At 40.4% G+C, this 27,839-nt stretch overlaps 1 pseudogene across 1 annotated transcript; it reads left to right on the top strand.

The window, feature by feature from the left end:
- Positions 1–107: 107 nt before the first annotated feature.
- LOC149106709 (uncharacterized) lies at positions 108–27,718 on the top strand (annotated as a pseudogene). Its single transcript, XR_016209969.1, has 4 exons — positions 108–315; positions 6,170–6,915; positions 20,098–22,688; positions 23,843–27,718. The product of XR_016209969.1 is annotated as an uncharacterized LOC149106709 (transcript).
- Positions 27,719–27,839: the final 121 nt, after the last annotated feature.

Here is a 27,839-nt window from a genome sequence, read left to right as displayed (position 1 = left end):
ATGTCGTGCAGGCTGCGAACGCAAACGTATTTCCGGCTGTCAATTGATTCCTAGTGACAGCCGGAAATACGTTTGTATTCACGTGACTGAAAGCGACCTTGATGGAGCCTGGAATCCCAGAACAAAGTAGTGATTTCGGTTTCACACAAACGAGCTGTACAAACGTACTATAAAAGGCTCAGTGTAATACTAAGCTTACGTGTTGTTTATATGTGTCTCATTTTCCGTAGCTGCTCTCTTCACCATTGAAAGAGAAAGTCTGGAAGATCACCTGATTGAGATGGTGTTCCTGTGAAGCTGTGAAGACAGTTCAAGGTAAGCCATTTACATTACGATTTGTCAGAAGCATATGATATGCTTCTGGATTTGTAAACGAAATATTCATTGAGTTTGGCTCGCATAAGGTTTACTTTCTGTTTCAAGACTTTCAAAGATTCAGTGAAAAGCAACTGGGGAAACTATTAACTGGAGAAATTTATACCGTCTTAGATGGACTGATTACAGTCAATCTATAGCTAAAACGTCTCCTGGGGGAAAGGGGGCGCCGGAAGTAGGTGTAAACTAAACAACCCAGCACTATTTCTAAGAGTACATGTAAATGTTCGCATACACGCGTTAGCTAACGTCCATGACTATACTGACAACATGCTACTAATTAATGATCATGATCGTGCCGATGACAATATGAATCAAATGTATTTATAATTTATTTTCTAAGTAGAAAGAGTGCTGTTATAAATGTACAGTATGAAGTCTTTGCTTGAAGAATGGAATTCTTGATCAGTCTTGTTCATCCCTGTTGACAAAGACGTAGGTTGTCTAGCATTTCCCGACATTACTAATCAAACCAAGTCAAATGTTCCATTAATTGAACTCAATCGAACCTATTCGAACACCAATCACTTGATTGGGTTCGATAAAATTTGGTGATTGATCACAATCAAACACTCAATAAAGATGTTACTAGTTAATTATAACTTTGTGGCTGTTACTAAGACAGTGTGTTCAAATTTCTGGTGGTGTTTATGGTGAATTTTCGATTTTTTGACTGTGCCCGATTGAATTTGATTGGGTTCGATTAGTTTGTAAATCAAATGCAATCAAACTCTCTCAAACAATGTTTCGTTTGATTGTGGAGGGCTCCAATTGTGTTCTAATATGGAAGTGATAGAGCCCAATCATTCAACCTCATTAAGTGCGACTAGGCCTGATGAAGTGAGTAAGTTCGATCACTGAACAGCTCAACCAGTAATGTGGAGCCATAAATTTCCAGAGAAACCGGTTCATCAAGTAAGGACGGTTTTTCTGAATGCTAAGCTAAAATCCCTGGTGGTATTAGTTCCATCAGGACTGGCCATTTTACCTAGAAAGCCTTGAATGTGACCTGATCTGCATAATTCCAAGGTGCCAGCTGAAACTGGTGAAGAATTGCAATTGATAAGTTCATTTTCCGTTTGGATATTTTGGTTGGAAACTTTTGGACTACTCTTCAAGAGAATCTTTTATTTAGGACATTTTTACAGTTGGTTGCAGCAAAACATTTTTTGTTTCCATTTGCATTCTGACCAAAAATTCCAGAATTTTGGGGTAAATTGTAAACAGCCATAAGTGTCCAATGTCTCAAATTATTATGTGATAAGAGGGAGATTTGAGTGTTATGCAGGATTGAAATCCCCCTAACGTTGATTTGGCAAACCCAGTTTGGGAGGTTATGGGTTTGAATCCGGCCAGGGACTCTGATTTCCTCTTTAATACTGAAATATAAATAAATCACTTTATGTAAAAGTGTTGAAGTGTTTAGCACTACAGTACTCAATAAATTGAAGACACTGAAATAAGCAAAGAAACATTGTAAATTGAACATGTCAGAAACTTGTTAAAAATCTCAACTGGCAGGAGGCTGACCAGTTGCAGCTATTTACAACGTGTGGAGGAGTTGAATCCGAGACCACCAAACACAGATCCATCTAGTGGCAGGGGGGATGATTTGAACCTGGGACCTCCAGATTACAAATTCAGCACCCTAACCACTAGGTCTCACTGCAATGCTTCCGCTGTCCCATGTTTGTGGCATAATGAACAATAAATCTTTCTCATTTCATCATCAACCTAATTAAAATATAGTACCTCTCTTCATTTATCAATTTCTCCTTTTCAGTATTCCCATGACCTTGCATTCAAGGCTACTTACATGTGTAAGCTTTACTGTACAAAAGACAGATTCAACAATTGGAATGAAATATCTGGCACACATCTTTTAATTATTTAAGCTGCATTTAAAAATACATGACATCCTTCATAATATCTTGGGTATTCGCTCAGTGAAAGTCAGGTATTTATTCAGGGTTGTCAAAAGTTATCCCCCGTTTCTGTAGCATGAAGCAACTAGGAGTACTTCTACTCCTCCCTGGATGGGTTGCTAGACCATCACAGGGTTACCCCCCAGCATTAAATTTGCTGGTACCCATTTATACACCTAGGTGGAGAGAAACGCTGTGAGAGTAAAGTGTCTTGCCCATTAGCACTTGACACAATGTCCCTGGCCACTGGGCTTGGACCTATAATACTGTTTGATCCAGAAGTCAGCATACTAACTATGAGGTCCCTGCACCAGAAGTCTGCTGCGATAATGTGGGCTTCATTAAAAATATGCGCTGCACTTTTCCCACTCAATTTTCAATAAAAATTTGTAAGATCTTTTTGGCAAGCTAGAGGAAGCTCTGGTAGGCAACCAAGTTTTTTGACCTGAGTTCCAGCTATGACCACTTTTTCCAACTTTCCAAGTTGGTCACTTTTGATAGCTTCAATATTACTGTATTTGCCACATAGGAATTAATCAGTGGCTTAATGGTTAGCAGGCACATTGGTCTCTGGAAGGTGATGGACACTCATTGTGAATATTGCTTCCTTCTGTTATTTCTCTTTCTGCCCTGAGAAACAGGCAGTATTGATTAGTCTGGGAAGCCTTACATAATGTAGGGAACTGGTTAAGCAGTGATATGAGGGAGACTGGCATGCCCCATTAGGCGCCCAGTCACCTGAGGTGCCTAAGTTATGAGTGCGGGTGACTAAATTGTTGTGCCAGGAGCCCGAGTGGGTGTCATGAATTGTCAGGAATTTTCATTCCCATCTAATCTTTCAGATGACTTCAATCTTTTGTAACCATGTACAATCCTTATTGTAACTTTGTTCCGCCAACATATTACAGTAACAATTCTCAGTAAAAAGTCCGCCAATCATCTCTGATCATTGTGCATTTGCTTGGTAAATTTAAGGATTTTCACTGGCTAGTTTTGGTTAATGCACATTCTGACCGGCCGGGACGTTTCTCATGAATTGGTCGTAAAATCATGCACACATTAAATTAAACGGAAGACAACAGCTTAAGTGTGGTCCATTTTTACTTTTATCACGAGAAATATGAGCCAAAACATGCAACAAAGTCTCTCTCCCATCACAAAACAGCCGAGAACAGTCATATTGAAAAGCACTCTATAATGCATTGCAAGCTCAGTATTGAATAAAATATGTTCACTGTGTATACCAATGGATTGTGTCTCTGTTGATACCTTACTGATTGCAGTTGCAAAATAACTACTTTGACGACGAATATTTTTGGAAATGGAGTTAAGATACTGCTGACATTATATTTACAATTGAATAAAGATAAATTTGTTTAAATTCTTGGGTTTTTTTTTTTCCCAATTCTTTGGAAAACTATACTTAGATGTACTGAATGTATTTCTTTTGTTTCTGAAAGGAATTTATGGCTTAAAAGTCAAAATATCCAAGTACCTCGCCGGCAGACAGAAAACATCATTTGCAATTCTTCATGCAACTATTAAGGTTTTATAGTTTAAATTATAAAAAGAATTGCTGTGACTGAGCGCCCACTACGAGAATAAATGTTTTCCAAAGTAGGCGCAAAATAATGCTGTAATGCCATCTCAAAATCACATTTAGTTTTTACTAATGTCCCAAGCCTGGGGGAGGAAAGCACATTTCAGTGAGGCCAAATTCATCCCCCCAGATGCCTCTTTCATTTTTATTTGTTTTCATTTGAAACTTGCATAATATTTTCATGATTTGTACAATGTATTTTCTTTTGTTAGAATAGAATCACAATACTCAAAAACAAGGGAAAATAGCTGCAGCAGTTGCATGGATACACCAATTATTGAATTTTGTTCCATTTGACCTTAAAATATAATCTTATGGTATTTGTCCTGATCACTTCACTGAGCGCTTGATTCCCCAAATTTGATTGATATTAGACCAGTTAGTGTCTCATGGAACATCTCAATAGAGAGAAAGGGGTGGCGCCCAAGCCCCTCCCCTGAATTTCCACTAGTCACTCAACACCACCCCCCAATTCCGCCGCCTTCCCCCACCTCCCCAATCTCCAGGATTGACTGCGGAAAATTTTATCCTGGGCTCCTAAAAACTGGCTTAGGCTCCTAACTTTTGAAATTAGGAGCCCAAAGGGCCTTTTAAAAATTGGGCCATCCTGGTGGAGTAATCTTGGGGGGGGGGGGGGGGAGACTCCACATAAAAAATTGGGGGTGCTCATAGGAAAATTTGAAAAGAACCCCTAAGAGGTACCAAGATTCTGCTTTGTGGGCGTGGCTTGAAAGTTTTTCAACCCTTAAGAGGTACCTGGTGGAGTAAGCCTGAAGGGGGGGGGGGGGGGGGGGGGAGAGGGGGACTCCCACATAAAAAAAATGGGGGTGCCCATTGGAGAATTTGGAAAGAATCCCTAAGAGGTACCAAGATTCTGCTTTGTGGGCGTGGCTTGAAAGTTTTTCAACGCCTAAGAGGTATCTGGTGGAGTAATCCTGAAGAGGGGGAGGGGGACTCCCACATAAAAAAAATGGGGGTGCCCATTGGAGAATTTGAAAAGAATCCCTAAGAGGTACCAAGATTCTGCTTTGTGGGCGTGGCTTGAAAGTTTTTCAACCCCTAAGAGGTACCAATTATAAAACAACACATTACATTGTATCTCCTGTCATATTTTTCTTTTTAAGCTCAATACCCTGAAATGTACCACAAAAGCTCCCACTGTGGGACTTTTGAGGCTGAACACCCTAAGCGGTAGCAAAACCGCTTTTTTTAACTCCTAAAATGTACAATGAGCACCCCCGTCCTTTTTATACGGGAGTCGTCTCCCGGGGGAGTACTGCTATATAGTCACTGTTGCTTCATGCCAAGGCAAAACTAGAAAAGCTATGACAGCATGCACCAAATTTTAACATACGAGGGTCATATGACTGGATGAAAACAGAAGTTGATCAGCACGATTCATGTGAACATACATTCATGTGTATTAAAAACTGTACCAGTGTACGTGCACTTTTGAGAAAATTAGATTATTTTAAAATTTGTACTCATACTTTTTGTTCCAGAAAATATCCATACTCCTCCAATGGAGGGTTTCTTGATTTGAACCCCCAACCTGATCCATTAGAAATTCCAGTTTTGGAACAAACCCCTTGGAATAGACCATATTCATATTCCCGGTATTGGACTGGAACTAGCTTGCAAATGAGGCTAATGCGGGGAGTCTTTTCAAATGCAAATGACATTAATCTCTTTTTAATGATATTCCCTTCTCCATTGCAAGCTAGTTCCAGTCCAATACCGAGAATCCGAATATGACCTATTATCAATTAAATCCTCGCTGTGGGAAATGAATATTTTCTGAAATCACACATTCCAAAGCCTATTACAATAACAACAGCAGCAACAATGATAGCAAAGCTAGAACAGCCTTGTGATTTCTGGCATTTAAGCAATTAAAAATTAATTATTAATTAGTTGTAATGAAAATGTAGATAATTTAAAATATACATAGCCTGCGGACAGGCTCCCGGTGGGTCCTGCCCCGATTGCTTCACCCTCCGAATTCTTCTGTTTTGCGCTCACCGAAATTTTTTCTGTCCTTGCCAGGAGCCTGTTCGCAGGCTAAAATATGCAGAACTTTGTAATTATTATAAAGACAATCATAAATCTGCATACTTTATGAAATGTTATTATCAAGAGAAAATGAGATTGAAATTCTGATCTTGCAACAGTACTGTCGGAATTTTGTACATATGAAGCATTTGGCCGCTCTGTTAGTACAGTTTTCATCCTACTGCATATTTCATTTTACCCCATTTCATTTCCACAGGTTCACTTGATGCAGACATTCAATGGCTGGTGTTCCTCCAGTTACGTCATCGACCAAAGAGACCACCAATTATGCCAGATTGTGTCGCCTTCTGGTCGATGTTGGAACCCAGGCCCTCAGGGACACATTCAACAGTATCCTTGCACCAGGAAACCTTCACACAGTTCTGGCCAACCCTCCAGCTCAGACCATTCTACAGTCTCTATACAAGCCCAAGAAAGGGAAGAAAAAGATCCTAAACCCAACTCAATGGGGTAAATTGTATCCAGCCATTCCTACTTCAGTGTCCTCAGCAAACTTTGATATAACTCTCCTGATGATTTTGCTGAGGAACATTTGCGGATTGTCGCCTCCAGCCACTGGCTGGGATGCACTTCCTCCTCCAGCAGACACGAGTACTGAAGCAGATATTGCCCGTGTTAAATACTTCAGAAATACGGTGTATGGTCATGCGGAGCAGGCGTCTGTTGATGACACAAGCTTCAACAACCACTGGCATGACATCAAAGCTACGCTGGTAAGGTTAGGAGGAACAAGTTATGGAGATGCTATTGATCACCTTCAGAACGCCTGTATGGACCCAGGAGTGGAGGAGCGTTACAAGGAACTTCTCCAGGAGTGGAAGAGAGATGAAGATAACATACAGGACCAATTAAGTGAAATGGAGGGTGATGTGAAATACGTCAGAAAAAAGCTAGATCATTTGACAGAATTATTTTCTCCCAAGAAGGAAACCATTGTTGAAGGTTAGAAAAGTCACTTGTAATAACTTTATACCAAACGACAGCAAAACTTGCAGATCTTTTTTTTTTTTTGCAGCTATGGCTTGCATCCTTCACACAGTGGTCGTGAATACTCTTGGAATTTAATTAAATTTCAAGGACGCTTGCTTAAAAATACTCCTGAAATTAACCAATTCCGCCGAAACTCCTTGAGAACTCCGTGTATGAATTTTTGCTCCATGAAAAATGACAGCAGACAACACAAATAAACGTAGTACAAAACTGAAATCTTAAAACTAGGAATCAAAGTAATTGCTAATCTTTAGTATGTTTTGGGATCTCTGAGGCCAAAAAGCAGGAAATGGCTCTTGAGAGAACTTAATGTACTGGGGATGCACTGATGCCTCTGGATGGCTCTGCATGTAGTATTTTAAATTGCGCCTTCGCCGCTTGTGATTGTGCCAACGGCGCTACATGTTAAGTCCTATTTTTCATCTAACGGTGTCGGAATCTCTGTGGCTTGTCGATGCTCAGCGTGCGAGGATTGGGTACATTTAGTCTCACAGATGGAAAACAGAGAGCATATTATCAGCTTTGTTACCAAAAGTTTAAAGTATAGCTAGCATGGGAATGGCCCTTTAGAAGTCTGTTGTAGAAGTGTCAGGATATCAGAAACAAATAAGCGATTCAGCAATATCAGTTCCTTTGACTAGAAGCGTCGTCTCCGTTGAACAAGCATCTCAGCTTCTTTTGACTTCCACGAACCGCAAGGCAGGCATCGAAGGAATGTGAAGGACGTTAAATCGCAGAAGATAGGCTTTTCCTGACTCGTGTCCATGAGTCGTATTCATCACAAGGGGTGGGAGCACAAGGTGATCGCCACTTGTTACCCAACACCCTACTTCCGGACAGCGGACCGGGAACGAGTCGGAGCTTACTCAGTCGTCCTTGTACAGTCGCTTTGATCCAAAAGTGCTGCTAAGAAATTGATTTTACTAACTCGTATTTGTTGAATTATTACGGACCAAGAAAAGATCAAGATAAGAGGGTGAATCACCCATAAAGGTCTTATACCCAAGGTAATTATCCGCCTTGAGTTATTTTTACACATGGTACCCAGTTCGTCCGCTTGTTACTCGTGTGTTGCGTGGATGTTTTTGTGGAGGATTTGTTTATGTGTTGCTTTGTTTCAAAAGAAAAAAGCTAAGGAAAACCTCCAGCGCTATGGGGATGGCTTCCTTTGATATGTTAATATCAAAGAATATCAAAGGAGCAAAGGAGCTTCGGTTGTCGCTGTTTTAATACATCTCGAAACTTTAATCGGATTCTCCTGCCGAAACAATGAAAACCTGAATGAACGGCAGAGAAATGAGCAGCCAAACGAGTCAGTGCAAAGCAAACGAATGCCCGAGCACAACGTAACCGAACAAACAAATGGTCGATAGTGCAGGTAGACGCTCCCCACCCAAACAACAAATGGGAGTTTAAGAGGCGCCCTCTGTGATTTTCAACTATGGCCATTTGGACCAGAAAAAATCAAATTCCTCAAACTTTCTCAGATGAATGGTCTCGATAAGTGATTCACAAAAATATAACTTTCAGTTCAATTCGATTCGTATTTTAGCGCTGGGGCCACCATCTTGGTTTTGCCCGTCTGAGAGGGCTTTCGGCGGCCATTTTAGGGCACATTTTTAACAATTTGCCATACAAAGAAAACGATCTAAATCCGGGTAAAAACCCTTTATTCGAGACAAGCAAATGTTTCTTGTTACATTGAGAGGCTGTTTTGGCAATTTGATCATCACCTGATTTTTCTACAGAATTTTAAATTTCTTCCCTTTCGGACTACTCATGAGGCGCCATAAAAAAGGCGAAGTTTAAAGGAAAATATCGCCAAAAGTACATCACTTGAGATCCCAAAACTACCCTCCACTTAAAGAGCAATGTGTCACCTGTAAAAACATGCAATAAAATTTTGGGACAGTTAAAACTGTAAAATGTTAGAAGAAGAAGTTTAAGCTGTGCTTTTGTCAACAAAGACCGCCGTCCTAATTAGCATAATAACGTGAAAATAACGATGCACAGAGAAAATAATGATATATTCCACTTGCCTCGCGACATGTCGACAACTGGATGTTCCAGGATGCCTCATGTTATATTTCCAGTATGTTTCAGCCACATTTTCGGTGATTAGTGTACGAAATCACTCTCAGACATCGCCACGGTTAAGCAGATTTCAACTCTCCGAGGCCCGCTTCATAACATCTATCAATCTTATTTGTCTTTCGTCTCATAAGCCGCCGTTTACAAGAAGTTTAACAATTTGCTGAGATCCTAACTGACCCAGAAGTCTGTTAGCAGCCTTTAAAATCTTCCTCTTAATCGAGGATTCTCATCAGGAACTCGTTTAAGCTCAGTTCTGTTTTGACTGTTGTGCACCCGCCATTATTCCACAGATTGCGTTACATTTGACAAATGCACATTCCAACGGGTAGGGGTAGGGTGGGTGAGAAGTGAAAATGTAACCGACATTAAAGCCATTTTACGCATTTCTGTGGCTAAACTAGTAACTGGCTTTCCCAGAATGATTTGAACATGAGCTTCTGCTTGCAGGTATTTTCTAGGTTATTTTTGCAGGGTGGGGGGGGGGGGGGGGGGAGGGGGGGAGGGGTCGTGTATTAAAAAAGCAAAAAGAAAAAAAGAAAACGATAGACAGTATCAGGTCAAAAGATTATGATCTGTGTATCTTGATCAGCTTTATCAGTTCATCAGTGAGGCCCTATTAGGGGTTTTCAGGATACTGGATATTTGGGTAAAAAATTAACAGGATGCAAGAAATTTAGGGGAAAAGTTAATGGGGTAGAGCATGTTTAGATCAGATAAAGCGGGACAGTTGTGTCTTTCGCTGCCGGAAGTGCCATCAAATTTTGCAAAAGACAACAGACTGACGAATAGTGCGCAGGAAGTAATGATAAGCGACGTTTTATTAAAACTTCTTACATTTTCTTAGCCGTTTCACTTTTGCATCAGAAAAGAAAATGCTCAGAAAATTACTGAAGGGCAGTTAAGGACGGTACCTTCTCTTTTAGGCATGGTTTAAACGCCAGGTGCGCGCTTGGGTTGGAACTAGTGACGTAATTAACTACCCTACCAAGCGTGCGACTTAAAAGAAAATCCTATTGTGACCGAAACAAATTTCGCACTAAAATTACGAGCCTGTACTAAAACCGGGATTACCAGAAAAGCAGCATATCGCTAAGCACTAACTGTGAACGGCTTCCAGCTGAAGAAAAAATCATACTGAAATTCAACTGTAGATGGCATAATGCGCGTGCAAAACAACTGCGAGAGACGACAATGTTTAACTTACTTGGAAAGTAACAGGAAAAAAAATGTGACGGACACCAGCAAAGTTTTCAAAAGGATGAAACAACTCATTTAGCTTTTAACAAAGGGGTGATTACAGCTACATTTTATGGTATGAATTGGAAGTGGCAAGCCTATTCGACAATGCATTAGTTTTTGGCTGTGAGCAAAAGTTATGTAGACTGTATTTTGGCTAAGCCAGAGGAGTGCTGTTGCGACGATTCTGTTATTAAATACATATCAAAAGTGGGTTTTATATTACCACTGACCACGTAGTTTAAAGATATTTTTTAATATGTTTAGTTTTCTGCATGTAAAGGCGAACCTTAGGAGAATCTGGGAAGAAATATCTTTACCTTTTTTTCAGAAAAATGCTACCGTCAGCAGTAGCTAATTATCTCGGAAAAATTAATGATTACCCTCAGTTTTCTTTGTGGATTCTAATAACCCTGGCTAAGATCTACTTTTTCCACGTTTTCTTAATCTGGCGGAAACACCTTTGTATTTTGTAGGCACCATTCGTTATGAGCCTGAGGCACCCCACAGCCGCTAATGTCGTTCACTTCTGAGATGGAGCATAGCTGCATGTCTGCACAAGACTAGTTTTCAACCCTATGCAGGGCGCTTTAAAATACCCGCATCTATCAAGCGAAGCACTAATGTTGACGCTTAGCTTTTTAAAGACATTATAGATGCGTTTAAGGCACACAAGTTGAATTGGTTAAACTGAATTGGATGAGTTAACTGACACTTGTCTAAAATATCTGCAGCTTGATTCTCAGCGGTTGTTGTGTCTTCTTGGAGGACCTTCTCCTGTCTGTTTCTGAGCTTTGAAGCCATTCTCGAGAGGAAGGATTAAACGTGACAAGGAGTCAGGAACTCATCACAGGTGAACCGCCTAATTCTGGCCTCATCTTTTGAGCGCCTCATCTTTTGTGCTACAGTAATTGCTTCGACTTTTATGGCCGTTTCCTGACCCGAGAAAAACTTTTCTTGCGCACTGCTTGTCAGTCTGTTGCCTTTCGCAGCATTTGATGGCATTTCGGGCAGCGAAAGACACAAGTATAATGCTGAACAAAAAAAACACAAGGAAGAGGCTTTTACTGGAGTTCTATCCGTATTCTGTTTGTAATAAATGAAAATTCTCGTCAAAAACTAATGACTGTCAATGAGATTAGGATAGTTGTTTACAAATATGGTGTGGAATGTTGTGCCTCGATCTCTTTGCAGACACAAAGGTTGCCATGTAAGAAACTCGTGTTAAACGGTACAGAATTCGGGACACATTTCATTCTCTGTTTATTTCTCCGGCCCCGTCTTTATCCATCTATTCAGTGTAACAAGTGTGGGCTTCGAAATTACTAACAAGGAGCTGCGTTACCTAACCTTAAAACCCCTAAAATCTGATACAATACTTTCATATTCCACCGTGATATAAGTACTAAGAGTCCAGAATAAATGCTCATAGCAGTTAACACACTCCATTTATTTTATCCTAAATAGCTGACCATTGTTTAGGCCCCATAGTGGGAGGGGGGAGGGGTGTCGGTGTATCCCTTATCCTGTTAATTTTTGTCCTAAATATCTTGTATCCTGTTAAATCCAGCTCAACGATTTCCTACTCAATTAATGTCCTGTTTTATCTGATCTAAACATGCTCTACCCCATTAATATTTCACCTAAATTTCTTGCATTCTATTAACTTTTTACCCAAATATCCAGTATCCTGGAAACCCTTAATAGGGCCTCACTGATGAACTGATAAAGCTGATCAAGATACACAGATCGTAATCTTTTGACCTGATACTGTCTATCGTTTTCTTTTTTTCTTTTTGTTTTTAATACACGACCCCCCCCCCCCCCCCCCTTCCCCACCGACCCTGCAGAAATAACCTAGAAAATACCTGCAAGCAGAAGCTCATGTTCAAATCATTCTGGGAAAGCCAGTTACTAGTTTAGCCACAGAAATGCGTAAAATGGCTTTAATGTCGGTTACAGTTTCACTTCCTGCCCACCCTACCCCTACCGTTGGAATGTGCATTTGTCAAATGTAACGCAATCTGTAGAATAATGGCGGGTGCACAACTGATCAAAACAGAACTGAACTTAAACGAGTTCTTAATGAGAATCCCCGATTAAGAGGAAGATTTTAAAGGCTGCTAACAGACTTCTGGGTCAGTTAGGATCTCAGCAAATTGTTAAACTTCTTGTAAACGGCGGCTTATGAGGCGAAAGACAAATAAGATTGATAGATGTTATGAAGCGGGCCTCGGAGAGTTGAAATCTGCTTAACCGTGGCGATGTCTGAGAGTGATTTCGTACACTAATCACCGAAAATGTGGCTGAAACATACTGGAAATATAACATGAGGCATCGTGGAACATCCAGTTGTCGACATGTCGCGAGGTAAGTGGAATATATCATTATTTTCTCTGTGCATCGTTATTTTCACGTTATTAGGCACCTTTAGTCCATGGGCCAGACCACTTTTCGGTACCAAACCTAAGGACAAAACCTGAGTGTTTTCAGTTGATACTACTGCAAGAGCTGTTTTCAAATTTGTACGATAACCTTTCTGAATGAGTAGCTTTGCGTTAGATTTTTTAATTTAAAATTTCGCAAAAAAATGGCTTCAGCATGGAAACGAGGCTCAGAAGAAGATCCTCTAAATATATGGTCACGATCGTTTTACAGTACTTTAGATATTTGAAAAAAAGGAAGACATTTGTATTTCTACTCGAAGTTGTTAGAAGTAGAAATTTGTGTCAGGATTACACGAAAAACTAAAAAACAACCAACGGTGTCATTCACATTGCATCATGGGTAAATCCAAGATGGCGGCATTCTTGACAGGTGTGTAGGGCTAATTTGTGCTAAAATGTTGGTTCCTTATAGAAACGAGAAATGTTCTCAGGGGATAAATAAACAGTGAGCATTTAGGTAAACATTTAGAGAAATCAGTTAACTAAATATTAAGCTGATAGTGTCGATTTTTGACAAGAAACTTACAGACCCTCGAAATATACGAAAGGTGTAGCAGTAGCTGACATAATGAGAGATTTTGAAAAATATGGAGTTTGAAATGCATCAAAAGGAAAATGATATTAAATAATAGTTTTTCTTTGATATGAGGGTCATTTCATATATTGCTAAAGATTATTTCATTCATATATAGTGACTAAGTTAATTTACAATGACCAGTGCGGATGGTCTTTTGTGCTGCTTTTGTTGTATATATAAAATCATTTTTGGTGAAGAACGAACACCTGAATAATTAAATACAAACTACAGCGCTTAAATTAAACCCGTTTAAAAATGGCTTTTTGAAACCTTTAAGTCTTTATATTGACGTAGAACCTTGCATGACTGAACAGTTGACACCAAAGGAGGAAATGTGACGCCTGAAGAACAAAACATCGATCAAAAGTGATCACGGTCAGAACAGAGTAGTTGTGCATGAATTATTCACTGTACTGACGATGATACGGAACTAGTTAGACCAAAGGATGAGGAGTCCTGAACTACACTTGTAAGAGGCGAGCTGAGCTGCTGTTCGTAAACACAAACACCTTGATATTGCTGAGACATTAAATGAAGGAGAAATCCCAACATTTACTATCAAAGAAAATGCCGTAGCGTGTTTACCATGAAAAAGCTCTTGGAAACAATTTCAAAGCAGCAAGCTGAACTGACGACCAACAACCAACGGCAGCTAAGGACCCAGCACAACTTACGAGCATGTCTGCGTATTCTGTGAAAAGAGGTATCTTAAGGAACAAGAAATCGTGAACCCTTGGAACAAGGCAGAGATTTGCGTGCAGATCACTCAATTAGAAAATCAGCCATGGAAAAGAAGGACCGCAGGATTCTCGCAATTGCGTCGCGTGAAATCGTAACAGCTGAAGCTTGTTACCACAGGATATGCTACAAGGGCTATACTAGGACTGAGGCAAGTCCCACTGGGGCTTCCGATGGCTCTAGTGAATCGCTGAGAAAATGAGTATGCTAATCTCAAGTCAGAAGCTTACCAGATGCTTACATCAGATGATTACATCAGACCAAATGTTCTTGCAAACGAGAAAATAGTCAGATTGACTGAAATGACAGAGCTACTTATATTGTGCGTATCTCACGTCTTTGGTTGTTGAAGAAATCAAGTTATCCACAAAGAAGCACACCAGACAGAATCTCCAGGCAGTATTTGGCAATGTCCTCTTCTTTAAAGATTTGTTAGAAACCACCAGTGTCTTCATAGTTCTCGCCAATTTGACTCACTTCATGTAGTCAAATACATAACGACCCTTCTTCTGGAAAAACAGGACAATGCAAGCCAGTCTTCTCGGAGCTCAAATATACACCGGGCTGCTATTGACATTCGCGAAGCCATTCAAAGAACAGGAAACAAGATGTCATAGTCTCCACGCCCTTCAGATCTCGCTAAGATCGCAATGAATGTTCCCAAAGAGCAGGGTTCGTTCTTGCAAACATATCTGACTGAATAAAAAGAGTGCCGGGTCAGATAAAAACTGTCATCCAAGAGTGCAGAGGTTGATGAAATCCTTCGCCCAAGATCTGATGTTTGAAGTGAGCAGAGGAAAGATTAAGCCATCCAAACAGATCCCTCTTCCCTATGCTGTGAACTCCCTGACAGATAACGTTGAACTCATCCAAATGCTTAAGCGTTGCGGCCATGGAATTGCCTATTCCCAGCTTGAAGAAATCAACACTGTACTGTGCCTTAAGAAATTGACATCAACAAGTGAAATCCCATTGCCAGATAACATCCAGCCTCATGTTGTCACTACTTTGGCATGGGAAAACATTGACCGCCTAGATGAAACGTTATCGGGTGAAGGAACATCGCATAGAGTAAATGGAATAGCGGTGCAGGCGAGGCATTTCAGACCACAACTTCCCCCGGAACCATCGACGCAGATAATTCAGACCAAAAAGAGGAGTGTCGAGGCACTGGATGCAGAAAATCTTCCCATTTACAATGCAGAAGATGGTTGCGGTCCTCGTTCTAGAAGATTTGTAGAAGTTACCTGCCAAAAAGCTCTTGAAAACGCACGAAGAGAAAACCTTTTTTAAATGGGTCTTAGTGCGACTACATGGGGACGCATCCGAACACAAGGTGCAGCAGTGGAGAAAACTCCTTTTGAATCCAAAGAATAAAAAGGCCTTCACAGAGTTTGTGGTAAAGGGGTGGAGATGGGATTAATACAGAACAAAGTTGACAGGCAAAGTCACTTTTCGTGCGAAAGTGACTGTTGCGAGGTTACCTCACAAGCTGCCAATATAGTTGAAGAGCTCAACTCCACACAGGAAGAGGCTGATACCAGGCTTATTCTACATGCAGCTCATGCAGCTAAATCGGCTACAAGGCGGTGGCTGTGGCATCAGAAGATACAGACGTATTCTTGCTTTGCCTGGCGTTTAATTGCTTTATTCAGCATCCGTGTATGTAAAGTGTGGAGCACAGACAAGAACTAGATATCTCAGTATCTGCAGTGTGGTGGCAGCCGTAGGAGAAGAACTTTGCAAATGCCTAATTGGTATGCATGCTTTCACTGGTTGTGACACAGTGAGTGCCTTCGATGGAAGGAAAAAGATAACAGCCATACGGCTTGTTAAGCAACAGACATCTTACCAAGAATTGTTTAAGTAGCTGGGGATGGAATGGGTTCTATCAGATATGCTTTTTCAGAGCCTTCAAGAGTTTAAATGTAAGCTCTACTGCTCTCAACCAAGAACTGATAACATTAATGAGCTGAAGTACAGGTTATTCTGCGCCAAGAAGGGTAACATCGACTCCACCCAATTACCACCTTGTGTTGACTGCTTGTTCAAGCATGCGGCTCCCGCAAACTTCCAAGCAGCCATTTGGAGGCGAAGTCTGCAAAGCTGCCAAGGGACACTACCCCCATTGGTTTTGACTGGCGCGAAGACGGTGTTCACTTTGCCATTGACTGGATGAGCGGTGATCCAGCCCCTACAGCCGTACTAGAACAACTGTCTTGCTCGTGTACAAGGTCATGTCAACTTCCTACCTGCAGTTGCCTGGCAAATGGTTTGAAGTTCACGGATGTGTGCAAGCTACTAGACCACGACAACAGATGTGAAGATTCCATCGAGGAGTTTGTCTCAGATGACAGAGAAGAAGACGAAGAAATCTAACTTTAATTATCAATGTAACACATGTACAAGCATTTTCTTATATCCTGAATAATTATTCATGTTTAGCATTTGGCAAGTTTAGCCATGGAAACCATCCAGGAACCATTTCTTTAAGTTAAAACTACGTTGTTGACATAAGCTCTGAAAACGTTTGAGATTTTCAATAACTAAACACCAGTGTATGTAACATGATTGTATTTGCATTTGCTTGTATTTGACCAAAGTAATCACATTTGTACCAGTTCTATCTGTTCAGCCCAACCGGGTCGTTTGCAATTGATCACGTGACAAGCCTGGTATAGCTACTCATTTGACATGGTTATCATAGACCAAACTAAGCAAGAGGAGTCGATGTAGTTTAGAACGAACGTTCGAAAGTAACCAGTGCAATTTACATGAGCACTTTCTTTTTTTTCACATTTTCCGTCTTATTGTTCATATTTATAATTTGACAAGTGTTGCCATGGAAACCATTCAGGGATAATACCTATAAGTCATATATAAGTTATTGGAATTAGGTCTAAAAACTGCGTTTGAAGTTTGCAATAACCAAAAATCGATGTATGAACCATTTTCAGGTTTGCATTTAACTGTTATTGGTCATCTTTTTACCAATTCTGCTTATTCGCCAAACCGAGTGACGTCATTTAATCACGTGATGATCCTAGTAAAGCTACTCATTTGGCATGGTTATCATACACCAAAATAACCTAGAGGAATCAATGTTGTTAAAAATAAGTGTTAGAATTTGTCCCTCGTTTTGGTACCAAATGGCTCTTTCTAGGGTCCTGGCCCATGGACTACTTAAGATACCAGGACGGGACGAGCTAGGACGGCTACCGGAAGTAAATTGACTCAACCGGGCATGCGCACGAGAACTCTCGCCTAATGTCTCTGCCGTCCTCATCTTGTCGAGGACGCCATTTCGCCCGTCTAGCCGTCATATCGAAGACGTGAGTATTTTGCACTTGTTTTGCCCCGATAACTGTTCCAATCGACTTTATTTTCAGTTACATTGATAGAAATGTTTATAGCGTTCACAGTTTTCGTGGTTGTAGTGTAGAATACTACGCTGAGATACGAAAATGTGAGTGAAAATATTCCTCGTCTGTTCGTTAGTGTTTCTGCAGCCACTGTGCAGACGCTATCACGAGTGTGCAAGCTCAATACAAACTGTATGCATTGAGAATACAACAGTGTAAGTACAGTTGATAAATTGTTGTAAGAATGAATGCCATGGAGCATATATCGAGCAAATAAAATACACATTTTCAAACTGTTTAGTTGTTGTTTTTATACTACCCGGAACTTGATGCAACGTTTGTTTGAATTTTATAATGCTTGTTACAATTACAGATGGAAATTGAAACGTTCAACAAAAGTCAGGATGCTTCGGCGACAGAATTCCCAAACGCTTTAGTGGTAAAAAGCCATCTGAAGCAGGTCGATCAGATTGTTCGTTTAATTTTTTCATACGGAAATTATGGTTTCTCTAAAAAAATATTGACAGATGTTTGCTTCGCTTATAAAGAAAAAGAAATTCAGCATCGCTGTTCACTATCGTTTAAGCCTAATAGGATAAGATTTCTATCATCTCTTTTATAGTCTAATGGATGTCATTGCTTCTGTGAATAGCTTGTACGAGGTTCCAATTATTGACGTCGCCGTCCTTTGCGAAAATGCACATCTTAAGCATTTTGTTTTTGGCGACACGACGGGACCCGCGAAAGTTTCCCGCGTCCACTGCCGTTGCCGTCCTGGCCTTCCCGTCCTCGTATCTTAAGGTCCCTATTATGCTAATTAGGACGGCGGTCTTTGTTGACAAAAGCACAGCTTAAACTTCTTCTTCTAACATTTTACAGTTTTAACTGCCCCAAAATTTTATTGCATGTTTTTACAGGTGACACATTGCTCTTTAAGTGGAGGGTAGTTTTGGGATCTCAAGTGATGTACTTTTGGCGATATTTTCCTTTAAACTTCGCCTTTTTTATGGCGCCTCATGAGTAGTCCGAAAGGGAAGAAATTTAAAATTCTGTAGAAAAATCAGGTGATGATCAAATTGCCAAAACAGCCTCTCAATGTAACAAGAAACATTTGCTTGTCTCGAATAAAGGGTTTTTACCCGGATTTAGATCGTTTTCTTTGTATGGCAAATTGTTAAAAATGTGCCCTAAAATGACCGCTGAAAGCCCTATCAGAGGGGCAAAACCAAGATGGTGGCCCCAGCGCTAAAATACGAATCGAATTGAACTGAAAGTTACATTTTTGTGAATCACTTATCTAGACCATTCATCTGAGAAAGTTTGAGGAATTTGATTTTTTCTGGTCCAAATGGCCATAGTTGAAAATTACAGAGGGCGCCTCTTAAGCAACAATGCCAGGGACAACGTCGATTGAAATTAAACTCACGAATCTCGCAAGAATTTAGATTCATTCAGTTTTTCTATCACTGTCAGAGATATCCAAAACAGAATATGTAAGACAGCGTCAAAGTTCGAAAAAGAAATTTTAAAACTTGGCTTTCGTATTTGGCGTTCTCTAGAATACGCAGAATGTGGCTATTTCAGGTTGTTGTTTTGTAAAGAACGTCAAAGAAATGAGCAAAGAATTACAACGCACACGTACACAGCCGTTGTACCCGTTGCCGTCGTGATTAAAGTCTCCAAAATCGAATGAACGGCAAAGAATGAACAGCCAGAAACGGGAAACAAAGCAAACGGGAAAGCCCAGCCGAACAAAAAGACGGCTGAGAGTGGAGAAACAATCTGTGCTATGGAATGTCTTTTGAAAATCGAACATATAAATGACTTTTCACCACATTTCACACCATTTCGTCTCAGGTAGTTTCCAGAAAGTCGCTTGGGCTGTCCACGCATTGCGCATGTAACATCCTCGGGAGATCTGGGTACCATGTTTAAAAATAACTTACATGTAAGAGGGATTACCTTGGATATAAGGTCAATATGGGGGATTTACTCTCTTTCCTTGAACGATTCTTGTATACAGACTTGCCGTTTATTAGGTGACGTTTTTTTTGTGATCCTTCCTTAACCAACTCATATGTAGCCGGTCCTTTAAAATTCATTTTAATAAATTGGGGGAGCTCTCTGGAAGTTATTACTGTATTAACTGTCATAGTCTGATGGAAATGCTTGAAAATGTCATGCAAACTAAAAATAGGAGAATGACGAAAACTCCTTTTCGGTCCTCAAATATTCCTTGAATGCTCCTGAACTTTTATAGCACATTGGCCAGTTTCAACGCTGTCATCATACACGATAGGAATCTCGATGACCGTAATTATAAGTATTCCGTGAAAGACTTCATCCCTGTTATATACGCAAAATGTAGCCTGGAAAAATGCAGGGATGAAAGAGATTCGAACCCATCACCTCGGTGATACGTACCGGTGTAGTGCTCTACTAATTGAGCTATCAAGCCAACTGGGAGCAGGACAGTTTGCGACTCCGTCACATATCCTAAGATACGAAAACCAGGACATTTATGACATATCCTTTCCTGCAATGTATGATATTGCAGCCTGTATTCCTGTATTCCCGGGCCTGTCTTTGGAAGGGCAAAACCAATGGTTTAAGTATAATTTCCTTGACTGTATCAAGGTTAACCCATTAAAAAAACGTGTCATTTTACTCTTATTCACAGAAATTGCCAATTGCGAATCAGACATCCCCTTTTTTGCCGAGCGTTGTGACGCAGCTACAAGACAGTGGCTTTTAAAAGATTTTGACGAATGGTTCAGTGATCCTGGCGACTCAAGAGCGTATGTTGTCTTAGGCGATCCAGGCGTTGGCAAGAGTGTGATGGCGGGAGTCCTGGCACAGCGCTCGAGGAAAGCTGGAAACTTAGGTGCCGCCTACTTTTGCCGTCACAATGACAGTACAAGGAATGATCCCAGGTATCTTCTTGGGACTATTGCTAATCAACTCTGTGAATGCAGTAGTGAGTACAATAGTATTATGGGAGGGGAGAGTGGTATAAGAAAGTTGTTGGGCAATTCTAATCTAGGTGTTCAGGAATTGTTTACTAAATTATTACAAGAGCCTCTTGGTAAGTGCAACTCTAATTTTTGTAACCAGAGAAAGTTAGTCGTTGTTGACGCTCTGGATGAGACGAAGTACGAGTCCAGGGAAGATTTTCTTGATCTTATAATGAACCGCTTTCCTCTGCTTCCAAACTGGCTTGTGTTCTTCATTACCAGTCGCCCTGAAAACACGGTGCAGCTTAGTTTGAAAAAGTACAATCCTTGTGTAAGAATTTGCGCCGGAAATGTCGAAGACGACAATTTTTATCAGCAGCACGAGCAGGACATCAAATTGTTTCTGAGAAAGAATGTAGATTTCTCCCGCCTCCCCTTCTCGGTGGATGACTTGGCGAAGAGGTGCAATGGATCGTTTTTGTATGCGTTCTACACTGCCAAAGACTTGAACGCTCCAATGCAATCAGGTAAGTCATTTCAGCTGGTTGATCTTTTCCCTGGAGACTTTGACAGCTTCCTTCGAAGAAATTTCAAGCGTGTTTTTGATAAAGTGGGATCTAGCTTGTTCAAGAAGTTGTTCGGTTGTGCCCTTGCCGCTCCTGCTCCGCTTCCCGTCTCGTTTATTTCGTACGTCCTCCAGAGAGAAAAATCGAGTATTCCCAAGCAGCATGTGTTAGATGCTCTTTCACTGTTTATGGTGTTCTCGAAGACGTTCGCCTTCCTGCACAATCTGATTCCAGCATGGCTGACTGACGAGGACAAGGCTCGAGAACTGTTCATTGACAGGAACATTGAAGCCAGTTACCTCAAAGATGTTATCCATGAAATTCTCTTTGGCTTTATCCGTGAGCAATCTCAGGAAGTTGCCCTAATGAAACCTGACTTGCTTGACTACGTTTTACGCCTTGGCATTCGCTTTGTGAGTAGATTTTCAGGGAAGGATTCATTGGAAACAGTTTTCAGTTGCTTGACAAGTTTCAAATACATTGAAAACCGAATAAAGAGCAGAAGAATTGAGATTTATTCTCTTATTGAGGATTTTAAGCTTGCGGCTGACTGTCAGTTTCACATTGACGGAAAGAAAGAAATTCTTCTTGGGATGTGCTCAGCTCTTGAAAGAAATATTTTTGTTCTCCTGGAATGTCCTCACCTTCTACATTCTTGTTTACAGGATTCTTCTAATGATGTCCAAGAAAACGTTGTTTTTGCTGGTGGCGTGTCAACCACTTGGCTACAGTGGAATTCGTGGCTTTTGCCTTCTGAGCCTCCGCATGACCAGAGCAACTATGTATTGTCTCCTGATGGAAAGCTGATGGCTTATATAAATAGACCCGGGGAAAATATCGTTCTCTTTGATTCTCATTCGCTTGAAATGATTTCCAATATCAAGTTGGAGGGGAGGTTAGATCTTACGAGTAACTGCTTGGAATTCTCTCCAGATGGCAAGTTTTTGTTTCTTGGACGGCTTGATAGATGGTTCTCTATAGAAAAAGAAAATTATGCGGATTTTCCTCAGTTTTCAGAGCGTGAATCGAGTTACGAATGGGGCTCACTTACTCCTGATAAACAGTGGATTGTTGTGAAAAGTTGCAATTTTTTACCTGAATCAAGTGATTGGTGTTGTATACTGTGCTTACTGAATTTCCTTTGTCTGTGGGCTGTAAAGGAAATTGGTCACAGTCAGGAGAGCGAAACAATTTGTGGTTGTTTTCCTCATAGACTGCATGTGCGAATTCGGCCTTCTGCAGGGGAAGATCAAGATTCTCCTGTTCCAGCGATGAGAATCTTGCTAAATATTCTAAGACGAACGCACCACGATGAGTGGTGCTCTCTGTTGGAAAAGTTGCAACTCAATTACCCCATTGAGACTAAATGCAGCTATTGTCCATCACGGATAAACCGTGCGACAATAACTTTGACAATTGTGCGTGACTTCATTATCAGTCACTACTCCATGATATTTAAATATCAAGTTTGGGATGTGCAAACTGGTAAATCTGCTCTTGAGCAGGCCTTTTCCTCAGGTGTTCAGTTGAGCCCGTTCACGTACCTTTGTCATTTGGGAACTGCTCTAGAGAAATGTGGGGTATTGTTTTCTGGTATAGACAAGTCGCTGTCACTTTGCAATATTGCTTTGTTGAACACTGTTTGCCATCATCTTTTTTTCTTTGAACGTTCCCGCCGGACTATTATGTTGAAAGAGTTTGGAGTGTTTGAAAAGTTAAGTATAATAAACAGCTTGACTGGATTGAATTCAGTGTTTAAACAATTTGACGAAACTGAAGTTGAAAGCGAAGAAAAGCAGCGCAAACTGCTTGTGGAGCTTGAACGGGTTATGCAGATGAAACATATACGACTTAAACGGCTTGGAGTACTTGAACTACTTGGAGAGATTGGTTGTCTGCGTGAAAACCGTGTTGGAAGTTTTGAAACGCTGGAACGAAGTGAAGAGCTTCAGGGAAGAGAAGAGCTCCAACGAAGAGAAGAGCTTCAACGAAGTGTAGAGCTTGAACGAAGAGAAGAGTTTGAACGAACTGAAAAGCTTGAACGAAGAGAACGAAGAGTAGAGCGGGTACAGCTTGAACACCGGACCCTTGAACGGCTTGGACTCCTTGAATGGCTTGAACAATGTCTACAACTTAAAGAACTTGGACAGCCTGGACAACTTGAAGAAACTGAGAAATTTGAAAAGACTTTTAAAAAAAAAACCAGTAGAAGAGCTTGAACGAAGTGAAGAGCTTCAGGGAAGAGAAGAGCTTCAACGAAGAGAAGAGCTTCAGCGAAGTGAAGAGCTTGAACGGAGAGAAGAGTTTGAACGAACTGAAAAGCTTGAACGAAGAGTAGAGCGGGTACAGCTTGAACTGCTTGAACGGCTTGAACGATTTACACAACTTGAAAAACTTGGACAGCCTGGACAACTTGAAGAAACTGAGAAATTTGAAAAGACTTTAAAAAAAAAACGAATAGAAGAGCTTGAACGAAGTGAAGAGCTTCAGGGAAGAGAAGAGCTTCAACGAAGAGAAGAGCTTCAGCGAAGTGAAGAGCTTGAACGGAGAGAAGAGTTTGAACGAACTGAAGAGCTTGAACGAAGAGTAGAGCGGGTACAGCTTGAACTGCTTGAACGGCTTGAACGATTTACACAACTTGAAAAACTTGGACAGCCTGGACAACTTGAAGAAATTGAGAAATTTGAAAAGAGTTTCAAAGGGTTATACGGATGGTGGCGTTTCACGAATAGCCCGCTCCGTAAACAGTGTAAACCGAAAGAACTCTATAAAGTGTCCCAATTGCTTTTAACACCATGGCGTCACCTTCAACAATCTTGGGCTAAACGATTTGCACAGTTTAAAGAATTGGTACACTTATTTTGGTACCATTTGGAATCAAATGAGAAGTTCAAGTTTCTGGAAGCATTTCATTTTGGTACTAAGACCTTCACCAACGCACCACTGGAACTGCAGAATCTCCCTGATGTAGAAGAGAAAGGCCTGTTTACTAGCATTTTACCTTGCGTATCACCAGACGGGAAGTGGATCGCTATCCGACTCGAGGGCGATGAGACAACAGTTCAGCTGTACCGAGGGCAACACCAACGTCAACATCACCCTTACTGGAGAAATCCGGTACATGTTATCAAGGAGGTCAAACATTTTGCTTTCGCAAACGACAGTGTATTTTTTTTGTATTTGACTGTTCAAAGGTCATTGCACACTCTGTCTCTTGCGAGTGGTACCACTCTAACTAGTGTGTCTGGCGTAAGGCCCTTGTCCTTCACTCCTGAAAAGCAATCTGGATATTGCTTTCAAGAAGTTGATGAGGAGACTATTATTTTTGTAAAGGATTTTCCCACCCTTTTTCTTTCTAGTTTCCTGTCAGTTTTGAGGGCTGAACCTATGCAAGTAGCCTTCGCTTCAGCACACGCTATACTTGTCCTTTATTCAGACTCCACGCTTGCGTTAATGAAGAATGACGGAACAGCCGTTGCTTCGGAGACGTCCTTGACACATCCTTTTGGTGGGTCGCAACAAGTGAAGAAGGGTCAATTTTCTCCGGACGGAAAAGTAATTGCCACTCACCAAGGTACTCAAATATTATTGTATCGTACAGTGAATGTCGGTAAGTGTCCTGACTCAGTTTTTGAAACAAATGACGGTATCATTGTTCTGCATTTCACATTCTCAGCGGACAGCACCTTACTTCTATTTTGTTTACGAAGAAACATTGAGCTGTCTTTCTTTGTATGGAATGTTGAGAAGAAAGTTCTATCAGCATCATTTGACTCACCAGGACTGATATCTGAACATTGTTGCTGTTGTTTTTCGTCAAACAATACGGAATTAATAATATGCTCTGAATTTTACATCGAGTTTTGGGATCATTCTTCACATCCATGTCGCTTATTGAGAAGAGTTGAAACTAGCGTGCCTCACAGTGAGGTCTACAAACTCACTACCTGTACAGTTTCACCAGAAAATGACCTGCTGGCTTACTGCATTACAGACAGAATTCTCCTCTGTCCGCTCAAAACACCAACAGATCAATTTATTCTGCTACTACCACGTGCGCATTTAGGCAAAGTCGAATTTTGTCAGTTTCTGAGAGGAAACCGTTATCTAATTTCCTATGGCGTAGATGGTACTGTGTTCTTGTGGGACTTAAGTGAGTGGAAAGCCGTTGCCTTCGCAAATATTGCACAAGGACGGGAAAGCGTCATCAGCATGGCTTTGTCTGGTGAAGAGGACAAAGTTGTTTGTGTGACTTCTTTCGGTCGACTGATGGTAATAAAACTGTGTGGATTGAAGGGGAAGGTTTTGTCAAAATTGCCGTTGTCGAAGGGGATGGGCAGTGAAAAGATGACCGAGGCATGTGGTGGACAAGTGGGAAAACCAACAGCAGCAATTCAGAACCTCACTTGTTCTGATAGCACCGAGGATTTGGATGTTGCAGAATTGATAAAAGAGATGGATTTCATGTTGCCTTCTGACGACAGTGAAGACAGTGACGAGCTGGACGAATTACTGGACTGAGCATCGAGTATCCGTTTCATATTGCCAAGACACATGCTAGCAAGTCATGTTTACAGTGTCTACAGAGTGCTTTTAATGACCTTCTAGAACTGTTAAACGGTGGTTTTCTTTACTACCAGTGCATGGCTTTTCACCTGGGGTGACCCTTTGTAGATCGTGGTGAAAAAACCTGACGTTTACGGCTCGTGAAATTGAAGAATTGAAACTCGTCGCCTGTTTGTTTTCCCGTGGTCACATCAAGTTGCAATTAGAAAAAAATCACGTTACGGTCTGTATCTTCTTAGCGGTTTAAATATCAACCAAAACAATCTATTTCTAGTTTCACAATAGCAAATCTAAAACGAAATTACATTCATTTAATAATTTTTGATAGCGATATATATTGTCCCCAACTACGCCCGTTTATGTAGGATTTTTTTTTCAAAATCATCTAATCAATAGTGTTAACGGGTAAAACGCCTTAGACGATCTATAAGAACATTTCGATAGGTTGGTCCACTTTCGCCTCGGTCGCACTCCCAACAAAGAATCCTGGTTACTGGCCTGCAAAGAACGAAGGAGCTTTTGATTATCTCACTCTTACACTAAATAGCGCGTGTTAGATCGCGTAGAAATTCACTTCGCTTTTATTTTAGTATGTTTTTGGCTGTCACTATATGTCATTGAATCGTTGGTAGCGAAAAAAAGATCTCTCATGTATACCACAATATCTAGGACGTTATCGAAGAGATTAGATGCAGTTTGAAAACAATCAAAGAGACAAACAAACCCAACAACGGGTTAGTCTCGTGTTCGTATTTATACTTTGTAACGCCGAGGATCTTTTTGGCGTGGTGAGTGTTTTAGCTTTCTTTCTTTCTTGCGTCAAATTTTTAAGTAAAGTAGTTCAGTGCGTATTCTGAGTTGTACACATTTTGATCGGTATTGTTTTGGAAGCGACCCGAAAAAAAAAAAGAACCACAAAAAAAAAACCCACAAAAAAAACGTTCGAGATCTTTATTTTCTGTGTAGTTTTTGCGTCCGGTTTGAAAATTATTTGCAGCATCATAAGAACCCAAGCCGATAGGTAGCTCCCTGGTCACGTGCATTATAAGATCGCGCGTCCCTGGACTCGAATTCTGTTTCTTTACCCTCTAAGCGTCAAGCTCAAAAGAGGAATTCTCTTTTCCAATTATCATACATTTTTGTATTGATAGTTCTGAGAGTATGGTGGCTCCTCAAGTTCATAGCTCCAACTTGATTGTTTTGCTTCGTTTTCACACTGATCTACTTACAAAATGTATTGCAAGGACATGTTGGCGATAAGTTACGTTTCGTGGCGTTTGTGGGGCTTAGTTTTTTGGTAAAATATGTTGACTTTCTTTTGCTTGAAATTAACCAGCTCAGGGTTTCAATGAGAAGCTTAGTGAATTATTCCTGTATATGCTATAAAAACAATCTGAGACTGGATGTTCGAAATTATTAGTTAATTATAAGTTGACTAGAAATTCTAGAGCTTAACGAAAGTAGTTTTTGAGCTTATGTGTAGGCATGTACTAATGTAAATGCGTTTTTAAGGAAACTTTTGACCATGTGCTCTCAGAATCATGTATTGTCACGGTAGCCACATTGATTTTCTAAACTGTAATGAATTTAAGAACTAAACACATTACAGGGGAGGATAGTTTCGAGTTAACCAGCACTACTAGTATTCGTAAATAGTTTACTCAGATTGAGGTAAACACTGTACAGATGAAACTGGACTGTTGTATAGTTTGGAAGAGCGATATGGCCGCCGTGTCGACATTTGAAAAATGTACACAATATGTATTGTATTGTGTTTGTTGTTAGTATCAAGGCTGCACTTGTAGTTTAGTTTGAAGTGTTACCCCTGTAAACGTGCTAATAGTTTTCACTATAAGTGAAAAATTTTGTATAAGGTATCTGAATTTATAATTGCAGTATATTTTCTAGTAGAGCTATATAATATAACATTTTTGGAGTATTTTTTAGACCAAGCAGGCATTAGATAAGAGAACTAAAATTTTTTTAAACGGCTGGTTTTATTAATTGTATAGGAATGTTATACTCGATAAAGCATATAGGCAGCAAAAATATGTTTCACAAACATTATGTTTAAGTTGATGAAGTCTATTTTTCTATGTTAGATACAAAGTAAAGTTAACTGACTATTTTTGCGATTCTTTACTTGAAGGGATCTGTATCATTGTTAGTGGCATTGTAGGATAAAAATAAAATATACTGAATGTGTGAAAAGAAATTGAGAATTACTTTATTATGAACTTCTACAAAATAGCTTTTTACAGTTACTCGACTACGCAGTCAAAAGTTCAAATGTTTGGGTGGCGGAGTCTGTCGCGCGGTTGCTTCTGAGCAAAATG

Source organism: Orbicella faveolata, unplaced genomic scaffold (genome assembly GCF_042242905.1).
Source record: "Orbicella faveolata isolate gen_17 unplaced genomic scaffold, um_ofav_v1 contig_3, whole genome shotgun sequence".
In the NCBI taxonomy this organism is placed as follows: Eukaryota; Metazoa; Cnidaria; class Anthozoa; order Scleractinia; family Merulinidae; genus Orbicella; species Orbicella faveolata.
This window is presented reverse-complemented; position numbering and strand designations above follow the sequence as displayed.